Source organism: Felis catus, chromosome B2, assembly GCF_018350175.1.
Source record: "Felis catus isolate Fca126 chromosome B2, F.catus_Fca126_mat1.0, whole genome shotgun sequence".
NCBI lineage: Eukaryota > Metazoa > Chordata > Mammalia > Carnivora > Felidae > Felis > Felis catus.
In genome coordinates, this window is record NC_058372.1 from 96,713,432 (window position 1) to 96,725,847 (window position 12,416).

The following is a 12,416-nucleotide window of genomic DNA, read 5'->3' on the forward strand; positions in this document are numbered from 1 at the left end:
CTTCGGGTTCTGCTGTGCTGTGGGGATAGAGAAGGTTGCACTCCACTCCTTTTGGCAGGAAGAGTAACTTCCTCATTGAGGTCAGGATTGAAAATGAATTTCCCCATTGGGCAGAAAGAAGGAGGCCCACACTTCCTGTGTAGTGTTATTAATTGGCCGCCCCTCCCCTGCCTGTGGCTGTTCTGGATCAGGACTGTGGTGCTTAACCATTTCCTGCCCCAAACTGGGGAGGCTACGAAGGCACTGTGTGAGCGATAAAGTACTTTCTAGTTAATTATTAGATTTTGTGGACCATCACTCATTGGGTATTGAGCTACCTCAGCTGGCCCTGCCTCTGCCACGGGGGAGACCTCAGGGTCCAAGAATCGTCCCCTGGGAGCAGGAAAGCCAAGTCCAGAAGGAGAGGGACAGGGGCTGTGGAAGATATGACAGCAGTGTCCTTGCCTGAGGAGCATACTTAGTGCATCTTTCTCACTCCCATCCCCACAGACAGAATTACAGTATCTCATCTCAGATGGGCCTCGAAAGACATTCTTTACAGGTAAGGCCTCTCTCTTCTCCTTTGCCTAAAATTCATGTCATTCTCATCGAAAGTATAGTAACCTGATGACATGGGAACATTTAAAACCTATCTGTGACTTCACAAATGACATTGACACTGAAGTGTGGAGTTGGGAGTCCTTAGGTTGGTACGTTTGTACATCCCAAACTTCCTGGATTGCATTCCTGTAACTTTGGAGTCATCTCTTGCTCACAGAGTCATAGATCATAACAGTTTAGAGCTGGAACGGACTTTACCGTTCATGTTGTTCAACGCACCCACTTACGCACTTATGCACATGGGGGGACTGAGAAAGGCTGAGTGGCTTGGCAGGTAGCTAGTGACTGGCAGTACCCAGATGAGAACCTGGGTCTTCGTGGACTCTCAATCCAGTGCTCCTTCTATCGGCCACCACAGCAATTAAAACTAACTACTGGTTTTGCAGCCTTGATGGGTGTGAATTGTGTTCCACAGAAGCAAAGCCCAGAGAAGATTAATGGTGCACTGGTAAATGTTTAACTAAGGGCTCTCTGGGGGAAAAAATGCACACACACACACACACACACACATTTAATATACATTTTTGCTGATATGAAGGATGAGCAGCACACAATTTACAAATAATAATAAGGTATGCACTCTTTGTTATAAAAGGGATTCTCACAGAATGCTTTTGTTGATTTTTGTTGAATTCTTGTACCTGTACCTGGTTTCAATTGCTGAACGACTATTCGGTGATATTTCCCTGTATGGTAACATATGAGACAAAAGTAAGACCATAGAGACATAGGTTGGAACTTTGCTCATTCATCAATGACACAAGCGACTTCTTTTCTAGACCAAATTCTACTTTCCGAATACTAGAACAATATTTCCTCAAATTTTTGCGCTATCCACAATGTAACAGCCGTAGATATGACATGTTTTTAAGTTAAATTCTCATTATTAACATTTTCCATCACTTTCTTAAGTCCAGACAATTAACATAACCGTAAACCAAGCCCTGATTTCTAGCATACGCTGATTTCTGTGGTGTAAATATTTTCACCACAATCGATTGCAAACTAACAATGTGACACCATTGAACTTGGAGTTGGCACGACCCAGGCAGTGCCACCTCATTATGCAATATTTCCACTGTTTGGCTATAACAGGTATGAATAACCTCAGGAGCACAGAAAACAGTATAATGTGGTAAAATAATTGGGAAGTGATGAGTTTGGGGCATCTTTTAATTTCGTGTTTAGCATTTCTCATTTAATTGTAATGCATGTAATTTAATATCTAATAATGTCTGTATTTAACAAAATATTCCTGAAATATTCCTGAAAATGGAGAATTGGCTCTCATGAGCTGACAGGACGAGGCCCCAGCACATACCAGCAGAAGACGGGTAGAATGGTCCTGCACTTCTCAATGTCTGCCCAAGGCCACTGGGCGGAGGCCATGGACAATGGCCATCTGGGTAAGAAGGTCTGGGCAGAACTCAGGCTGAGGGATTCAGGGCAGATTTAAGAATATGGATTAGATCCCATGTAGTAAGTAACTCAAGGTGTTTTCTTGGTACATCTTTCTAAAAGCTCCTGGAAGTAAACAGTTTTCAATATTAAGGAAATTTAAATATTAAAGAAATTGAAAGGAAAAAGGGGGGGAAAGGGGACAGAGAAATAGGAAGGAAAACAAGGACTATTTTTTTTTAATGTCGTTTATTGAGAAAGTGATTTGTTGACACAAAATCCCAGGCTCGCTTTTGTGGACACCCCCAGCCCTGCCCACATGTGCTCTGTGGACAGTACCGGCCCCACCCGTGGGCACTCCTTCGGTGAGGACCTGACCTCTTACTGCTTTGGAAGGAGAGGATGAGATTACCAGAGCTTTGGATCCATTTTTGGATCAAATGAAAACGGCAGGCTAATCCTTAGTGTGCTGCTCTCCTCTTACAGATGCTGGCCTCACTGTCGGGGCGGGGCTTCAGGTCTCTAACCGCCCCAGCCCCAGGACAGCAGTGGAAAGTCACACGCAGCTCGGGATGCCCGCAGAGCCCCTCCTGACCTCAGTCACCTGATGAACCCATCTCTCCAGATCACTCTGGCGTCCCTTTCTCCGTGGAGCCTTCAGGGATGATGTCCCCAGGCAGTTTCCCACTCTCTCCTCCCTTCTGCCACAGCATTTGTTGTCACTCACTATGTCTTTTTGTTCACTCGTCCTTGTTCCCAAAAAGACCGTGGGCTCTTTGAGCGTCTTCTCTGGTCCGTGCCGAGTGCACAATGGTATCTCGATAGATCTTAGACGCTAGATCACCTTGTTCAGTCATTCTCAAACATCTATGCATGAGAATGACCCGAAGAAGGGGTTCAAATGCAGATTCTCAGACCCCAGCTGAGCAGTTGTGAAACCTGGGTCTTTAATTAAAGATCAGGCAATTGTGACGCACATATGTTCACAACCCACCCTTTAAGAAATACAGATTTGTTCAAACTTCCCATTTTGCAGGTGGAGAAACAGAGGGCTGGGGATGCAGTCCTGATTCAAGACCCTTAGCTACTTAGCGCAGTGGGACAGCATGGTACTTTGAACTAGAACTATCTTAAATTCTCATGAAGTGAAGTAAGCGAACCACAGCCACGCTGAGGAACGTTAAAAATACCGCGAGCTAAAATAATTGCGTACCACACCTTAAAACATTGACAAGACTCTCCATGGCCAGATGCCTCTGCCGCGGTCCACGATGAGATGATGGTACCTTTCTTCCTGTTACTGGCAGGGTCTCCTTAGAATTTGAAGCGTTTTCTTGCTGACGCCAGAACAATGACTTCTGCCTCTAAAGTGTCATTTGCCTCAATGGCTGCCCAAAGAGGCCATCTGGCACAAGCTCTAGTGCCCGCGGGTGCGCCCTGCCCACCTTCGGAGGCTGTCAGTTTGCCGCCGCAGGCACAGGGCCCCGAAGAAGAGCCGGTGGTCAGATGTCTGGCTCACGCCTGTTTTTATGGGCGAACCCTTATTTCATCTGCCCGTTGTTTGGTGAGTGCCACGCGTGCTGGTTACCGCCTTGGACAGCAGGTGCCACCTAGAGGGCCCTGTGACTGCTTCCGTGGTTTCACAGTGGCGAGCTGGGCGGCCTCGGGGCCCCAGGGAAGCTCTGCAGCCACCCGCTAAGGGTTACACCAGCCCCCACGCGGGCCTGGCACTTCGGCTTTAGAGGAGACCGTCGCCAGGGGAGCCCAGGAAGGATAGAGGAAGGCTATCTGGCTGGTTCCTAGCTTCCAGCTTCCTCACTTGGTGGGACTCCGAGAGGAAATGAGCAGGAACTCTGTTCCTCGGCCACAAGGTGTCAGCAGTGGGCTGGCCAGGTGCGAGCTCTGCGCGCAGCCCCGGGAGGAAAGCGCCGGCAGGCACACAAGGTGCTGCCGGTCGCCTTTGAAACTCCTTATTTGGAGGAAGCCTCTTTCTCATTAGGAACAGCACATTGATTAAGGTACCAAAAGACCCGCCTTTCGGTCTTGCCCGTGGACCAACCACATGCCTCCATCTGCCCTCAGAAGAGCGAAGCCGCCGCTGCAGGGCCTTGACTGGAAGAGGTCCCACAGGTGGGGGTTGGGGGTAACGCCGCAGGAAGCGGTGACGTACAGAAGACAATGGGGGCACAGAAGAGAGTAGGACATGGACATGAGTTCTGGCTTGTTTACTTGCTCGCTGTGAATTTGGAGTCTGGGTTTGCTTCCCCATTTCTAAAATGCCATATTCCCCATTTTTCAAATGGCAACAGTCACAGGATCGTTGTGCGGATCAAGTGAGATGAAATGATTTGCAAACCATGAGGTTCCACATAAGCATGGGTGCCGTGGTTGGGGTTCATCTTTCCACCCGAGTTGTGTCACAGGGCTTCCTCCAGACTGGAGGAACAGAGCCCGAAGCAGGGGAAGGGGCCAGCTCTTCTCCATGTGGGTCACTGGAGTCCCCTGCGCGAGCCGCCGGCCATAAACTCCTGATCTGGCCTGATAGAGTCATCTTCCAGCAAGATTCTTCCTGGATGCCTTTCCATGGCTTGTTTCCAAGCAGAAAGCTGGCAACGGCTGCTCACTCTTCCTTCTTCACTGAGCCTTCTTTTCCATATTGGAAGAAGATGAAATGCACATTTCAGAATGTAAGTTTTTCCTGTAGGACACTATCCCCAATGGTGGAGTGATGGAGAAAAATATTAGATGAAGTCAGGGGATAACTGAGTAACATACTGATTTATAAACTCATGGAATGAAATGAAGGCGTTTTTTCCACTGGTGGGGTTATTTATTATGTCCTAGCTGGCCAGCTCCCAGGGTTGAAAAGGCTTTGGTTCCTGAGTAGTAGAAATAGCAGGAACCAATTTTCTCCACTGCTCCTCTTTCAAAAACACAGAACTCAGCTGATGCTGAAATACATCCAGTCATAGGCCCAACTCGGGATTCTCCTGCTCAACACCTCATTGGGGTGAGTGGGACTGATGCCCAGATCCCATCACTCCGGGATGATGGCAGAGAGGTGAGGCCGTCGCCACAGGTCACTGTGCTGTGGACCCTTTCCTGGGGCCCATCCCCTGGTGGAAACCAACTACCCTGAAACCATCCCACAAAAAACCCTGATGGGATTTTGATTGTAATTTTACTAAGTTATATATCAATTTATGGAAAAGCGACACCTTCATGGCATAGAGTTTTTCCTTCCATGAACATGGTGCTTCTTTCCGTTTATTCCATTTCTCCTTTATCTTTCAAGAAAAAAAAATGTTTCTTTGTAAAGGAAAATTTGTTTCTTTGTAAAAATTTGTTTCTTTGCACATCTTATGTTAGATTCATTCCTAGATAAGTTACAGCTTTTTATTACTTTTGTGATGGTACCTTTAAAAATATCTACTTTTTTTTTACCTTTAAATTTATATCCAAGTTAGTTAGCATATAGTGCATGCCAGTACATAGAAAAACAATGTGTGTGTGTGTGTGTGTGTGTGTGTGTGTGTGTTGATAGCAATTAACTGAAGCCTTATTAGTTCTGTACTTTGTCAATTGCTTTGGATTTTCTGTGTAAAATAGTCATATCAAATAATGCCAGTGTTAGTTTTTCCTTTTCGATCCTGATATGTTTTATTTCTTTTTGTTTTCGTACAGTGCTGACTAGCATTTGAGGTCATCCTGCAAACAGTGATTTGTTTAGGATTTGGGGGTATAGGTTCATAAGTGAGATTAGCTTGCAATTTTCCTTTCAGTCATAGATCTCTGCCCCTAAAATACAAGGACTTGCTCTTAAGATGCCAGGAATACATTTTATTTATCACGAGGGAAGGGTGGGGCACCTGGGTGGCTCAGTGGTTGGGCAACCGACTTCGGCTCAGGTCATGATCTCACAATTCATGAGTTCGAGCCCCGCATCGGGCTCTGTGCTGACAGCTCGGAGCCTGGAGCCTGCTTCAGATTCTGTGTCTCCCTCTCTCTCTCTGCCTCTCCCCCACTTGCACTCTGTCTGTCTCTCAAAAATGAATAAACGTTTAAAAAAATTTTTTTTATCACTAGGGAAGGTTAAAAACATGAAGGTTATTGTCTTTAGAAAAAAGGGAGATGGATAAGAACAGAGAAGCAAGGGGAAGGAATGGTAACTGTGCTGGGGAGAAGGGGGAGTTTGGGCTAATTCAAAGTGAGCCCCCAGCCCAACAAACAGCTACAAGAACTTTTCTCCTTTTACTGTTGAGGGCTTCCCCACACATCACTTAGAAAGGGGGGCAGGAGAGGCATACTTCATGGGGAGATGCCTCTGTACTGCTTAAGAGACTTGGTTGCAGAGGAAGGGCTCTGTATCCTACATGCATGGGGGCAGTCACTCAGTTTTGTTTCCTCAGTCTTCCTCCCTCCCTTCCTCAGATGAGAGCACACTTTCCTCCGTTAGACAATTGCTCCTCCATGCTTATGTCATCAGTTTCGACGAGGCCACCAGTCCGTATATGCTGCCTCGTGCCCCGCTTGGGCGTGTGGCCCAAGCCTGGCCTGCTCTCTGGCCTTAATGATCAGTACATATGGTGGACAGGAGGCTCAAGATGGTCTCATCGGAGTCATTCATGAGATGAAATGTGCTGATAGTGTTAGTGACTCTCCCTTTCCTTCCTCTTGCTGAGTTGGCAGGAGGTAATTCTGGAACCGCCTCCTGTCATTTCCCTTTCTTCTCTCCTCCCCGCTGGACAGAGTTTCTTGAAGGAAGAATGAGATCAACACAAAGAGAGAAGCCGAGATGGAAAACTGAGAAACGGCCCTGCTGATGGACTCTGAGTCCCTGGTTCCACCCCTGTGTCCTCCAGTTAAATAAGCTGAATGCGATCCCCCCCCTTTGGCTTAAGCTAGCTTTGAGTTGCACCCCCGGACTCACTCGTGGTGAAATCTGCTGAATGAGCTCAGGGGCGGGGATAGTGAGCTGCCTCTGTGCTCTCCGTACAAATCCCTCTTGCAATCATGCAGCTTGTGACATTTGCTAGTGAGGATTCAAACAAGCTGCCGTCATTTACTGGTGGGTAGGAGGGGGATGGAGCCCCCTGATAGAGACACTAGAGTGGTTGCTCCAAAGAATCCCCAGGGTCCTGTGCCGCGAGAGTGCTGAACACATCAGCACACGTGCCCAGTGCTATGTACACTCAGGTATCCTTTTGGTCATTGCTTGTGTTTAGAAATAGGTGATACCTTGAAGGGGGCCCTCCCTTCAGGTAGGCCATTTTTGCCAAGAATTATTTTTTTTAATTTTTTAAACATTTATTTATTTTTGAGAGAGAGACAGAGAATGAGCAGGGGAGGGGCAGAGAGCGAGGGAGACACAGAATGGCAAGCAGGCTCCGGGCTCTGAGCTGTCAGCACAGAGCCCGAAGTTGGGCTGGAACCCACAAACCATGAGATCATGACCTGAGCCGAAGTCGAAAGCTTAACTGACTGAGTCACCCAGACACCCCAAGGATTATTTAATAAAGGCGTAGGCTGAGGGATCCACTTTCCAAGGAGGGAAAGCCCTGTTTGTCACGGAATACCCCTGCCCCCACCCCCACCTTGAGCCCAGGCATGCTGGTGTGCAGCAGGATTTGATGTCCAATTGTGCATGCTGTGTGAAGAAGACTGGTGTGAGGTAACGAAGGCCAATGTTCAATCTACAAAATGGTGATTTCCGTTCATTTTTGCTTGTGATGCACAATGTGGTTTTAAAGTTCCAAAGAACAAGGTTTCTTGAAAATATCTTATTTTTTTCCTGATAACCAAACATAGAAGCAGCACTAAAAACTGCAATAAAAATCAAGCAAATAAAGATAATTTAAAATCTCATCACCCACAGGTCGGCACCATGTGCATTTTGGGGTGTTTCTCTCCCAGACTTGTTTCTTCTACCCAAGAGCAAGCTTAGAAGCTGAATCCAGATCAGAATTGAGGTCTCTTAGTGCCTCGTAGGAATACTTGTTTTTATTTTTCATGACACATTAGAAAATGATAGTACAAAAATCCATGAACCTAAGGCCCACATATAACAAAAGTTAGCATTTTCTATTTACTTCAGATACTTTTGTTTTAATAAATACAATGTTGTAAAATTTTGACAACCCTCCCCTAATCCTTTTCCTCTCCCCTAGAGATACCAATTTCCTGAAGTTGAGAGTTTCTTTTCCCTATGTTTTATACTGTTGTAATGTATGTTTGCATACTTAAATTATAATAAGATATCATTTTGTGGGTTTTTTAAAAGACTTATACAAATTATGGAGTGCCCTGATGACTCAGTTGGTTGTCTGACTCTTGATTTCAGCTCGGGTCAGGATCTCATGTTTCATGGGTTCAAGCCCCATGTCAGGCTCCACACTGAGCATGGGGCCTGCTTGGGATTCTCTCTGTCCCTTTCTCTCTCTGCCCCTCCCCTGTTCTTTCTCTCTCTCTCTCTCTCTCTGTCAAAATGAATAAAGTTAAAAAAGAATAACAACAAAAAAACCCAAAAAGAAATGCAAAATATATCAACATGTGTATCTCCTTCAACTTTCTTTATTGCACTTGTCATTAAATTTCTGGTATGTATTCACACTGATACATCTATATCATTGTAGTTACTGTATCATAGTCCATTAAATGAATATATCAGAGTTCATTTATCCATTCCCTTGTTGATAGACTTGGAGACTGTTCCAGTGTTTTGCAATTTCAATGTTACCATGAATACATTTGTTCTCACCTTGTGAACATCTGTGAGAATTTGTAGAAGTGGAGTTTTGATGTTGCAGTATAGGCATGCCCTCAACTTGATTAGATATTACCCTATCGGCCTCTAAAATAGTGTACATTCTGACCTGGACGTAGGTACGAGCCACCCAGGTCCACACGTTCTGCTTGGAGTCGGGTCAGCGTGACTGTAACTAGAACTCATGCTGTTCTGTCTGTCTTGGAGCCTGGAGGCTGATGCTGCCTCCACCGTGGCCATGGATCCGAGGACTGCTTGCAGGCGTAAAGTGACAATGCTCGCTTTATAGGGTTTGTAAAGGCAGCGGCAGTGGTCCCTCACGTTGCTGCCTGTGTGCCCGTTGCGAGGTGTCTGTCCTCCTCCTCCCATCAAGAGGCCTGTTTCCCCTTCCTTGAATCTGGGCCCACCTTGTGACATCTTTGATCAACAGAATGTGTAGGAATGACCCTATGTGACTTCCGAGCCTCAGCCTTTTGTCCCCCGCCCTTACTGGAACATGATGCTGCCATGTCGGGAAGCCCCGGCGGGCCCCCTCGAGGGTGAAGAATCGTGTGAAGAGAGAGGTCCTGCCATCGGTAGGCAGCATCCACCCGGCATGTGAGTGTATCCATCTTGGACCATCCAGGCCCAGGTGAGCCCCAGGTAAGCCATTGGATGACCGCAGCCATGTGGATCAGCCCTGGCAAGGCCAACAGGCTCCACAGAACCAGCCCAAACTGCTTGTGAACAAGTGAAATAGTTGTTGTTTTAAGTCATCAGGTGCTAGGGGGGTTGGTTCCCCAGCAATAGGCAGCTGATGAAGTGCCTCTCACGTGCCATGCTGCGTATTTCCGGCCGCTCAGCCTCTGCTGCGGGACTTTCTTTTCACCACGGAGACACAAGATACTAGGACCCACATGATACCCAAACAGACACAATCCAGAAATGGCCACTGGCAAACAGGGGCCAATGGAAGATGAGAGTCAGACACCAACTCCTCCTCCCTTATTCCCCCGGGAAAGAGGATGGGTAGTGTCATAGGGTCTCTCTGAGACATCCTGCAGGACTGAGCAGTTTCACATGGAGCTGCGGCCAGCTTGGTAATGCACCTCCTTATATTTGCTCTCTCTCTTTCCCCAACTCGCTCGTATCTTCACTTCTGCTTCCCTGGAATTCTGTTCTGCAATAAGGTCTTAGCGTATAAGCTTTTGCTTGGCCTCTGTTGTCTAGGGGATGTGGGCAGAGACAGTTCCAAGAGTGGCCCTACGAAGCAGACCCTCAGGGTGGGAGTTTGGAGTTGAACTGCCTGCCCACTTGTCTGACGGCAAAGGGCTCCACCGCTGATGGTAAGTGGACTGGTAAAAACACCTGGTGTGCAGTGATGTCACCAAAGCTCTCACCTGTGTTCACAGCAATGCAGTAGAAGTGGAAGATGAGGCAGTGATGAGGCAGTATGCCAGGATGAGGGATACGCCAGTGGTTTCCAAATTGCGCCACATTAAACTTATGTGGGGAAGCTTTAAAATAAGCCCACCTCATACCGGTGAAAGGAAGCTCTCTATAGGTGGAAACCAGGTGTTAATATTTTTTGAAGATCACCAGCTGATTCTTTTTTTTTTCACACTTTTTTACATGTATTTATTTTTGAGAGACAGAGAGAGACAGACCACAAGCGGGGGAGGGGCAGAGAGAGAGGGAGACACGGAATCCGAAACAGGATCCAGGCTCTGAGCTGTCAACGTAGAGCTCGAACTCACAAACTGTGAGATCATGACCTGACCCAAAGTCAGACGCTTAACCGACTGAGCCACCCAGGTGCCCCAGGTGATTCTTTCTCAAATTTATTTATTATTTTTTATTACCTTATTTAAATTCAAGTAGTTAACATATAGTGTAATAATAGTTTTAGGAGTAGAATTTAGTGATTCATCACTCACATATAACACCCAGTGCTCATCCCAACAAGTGCCCTCCTTAATGCCCATGCCCCCACCCACCTCCTCTCCAGGAACCCTCAGTCTGTTCTCCGTATTCAAGAGACTCTTAGGGTTTGCCTCCTTCTCTGTTTTTCTCTGACTTTTCCTTCCCTTCCCTACGTTCATCTGTTTTGTTTCTTAAATTCCACATATGTGTGAAGTCATATGGTATTTGTCTTTCTCTGCATGACTTATTTTGCTTAGCATAATACGCTCTAGTTCCATCCACGTTGCTGCAAATGGCAAGACTTCATTCCTTTTGATCGCTGAGTAATATTCCATTTTGTGTGTGTGTGTGTGTGTGTGTGTGTGTACCACATCTTCTGGATCCATTCATCAGTTGATGGACATTTGGACTCCAAATAAATTGGCTGTTGTTGATAGCGCTGCTATAAACATTGGGGTGCATGTACCCCTTCAAAGCAGCATTTTTGTATCCTTTCAATAAATACCTAGTTGTGCAATTGCTGGGTCATAGGGTAGTTTGTTTTTTTTTTTAATTTTTTGAGGAACCTCCATACTGTTTTCCAGAGTGGCTGCACCAGTTTGCATTCCCACCAATAATGCAAAAGGGTACCCCTTTCTCCACATCCTTGCCAACATCTGTTGTTTCCTGAGTCATTAATTTTAGCCATTCTGACCGGTATGAGGTGGTATCTCATTGTGGCTTTGATTTGTATTTCCCTCACCAGGTGATTCTTATATGCAGCCAAATTTGAGAACCACTGGCATATGCATTTGCCATGGCTTCTGATCGGTAGAATGGGGCAATTATAAGGATTGTGGTAGGTGCTGGCTGCCATTGATGGTATTGCAACACTTGATAAAAAAGCATTCAGGACAGCTTACTGCCAACATACAGCATGCTGGGAAAGCCAGAGCACCTCTATGGCAGTCCTTTATTTTTATGTCCTATATCTACGGGACAAACTGCTGAAAATCAGCCCCAAGGTCTGATAGCAAGAGTAGCAAAGCTGCAAAGTATACTGAATGTGAAGCCTTAGGTCTCCCACGTCAATTTCACTGCCCTAAAAGTGATAAAGAGTGGGACCCTGAGATCTGGGATCCGGACACTGATTGGAAGCGTCTAAGAATCTTCATTACTAATTCTCCTTAATTCTCCAGACCAGCACAAGCAGGCCTCTCTTATGTGATATAGAAAAATGGCTTCCTGGGGTGCCTGGGTGGCTCAGTGGGTTAAGCATCTGACTCTGGATTTCAGCTCAAGTCCTGATCTCACAGTTGTGAGATCGAACCCTGCGTCAGGCTCTGCATAGAATTTGGAACCTGCTTGGGATTCTCTCTCCCTCTCTCCCACTCTCTCTCTCTCTGCCCCTCCCCTGCTTGTGCTTGCATGGACTCTCTACATCCACCAATAAATAAATAAATAAATAAATAAATAAATAAATAAATATTTAAAAAGAAAAACAGCTTCCCTTTGCCTGGAGCCAATGTAAAGACATCCTCCGAAGCCTTGCAAGACGCTGCATGTACTTTTCAAGATCTCCCTCCTGACCTCCACCCCAACCCCTGTTGTTTCCAGGTCAATAGCCAGAGTCAGATCTCAGCATAAAATGAGGAAACACAGTCCATGCTTTGGGAGGAGAGTGCCTTACACGCCAAAGGTTGTAGGACCTGGCTCCCGTCTGCTGGCAGAAACAACGCGTGCTCATGTGAGGTGGCTCTTGAGAGACTGGACT

General features: G+C 46.4%; 1 long non-coding RNA gene across 2 annotated transcripts; it reads left to right on the top strand.

Moving 5' to 3' along the window:
- The first annotated feature begins 316 nt into the window (after positions 1-316).
- On the top strand, positions 317-7,383 carry LOC109499821. Of its 2 annotated transcripts, XR_006598145.1 has the most exons (3): positions 317-541; positions 2,485-4,685; positions 6,748-7,383. It is a non-coding gene; the product is annotated as an uncharacterized LOC109499821 (long non-coding RNA). The 2 variants fall into 2 exon arrangements; XR_006598144.1 differs by lacking the exon at positions 6,748-7,383 and having other exon boundaries at positions 2,485-5,356.
- Positions 7,384-12,416: the final 5,033 nt, after the last annotated feature.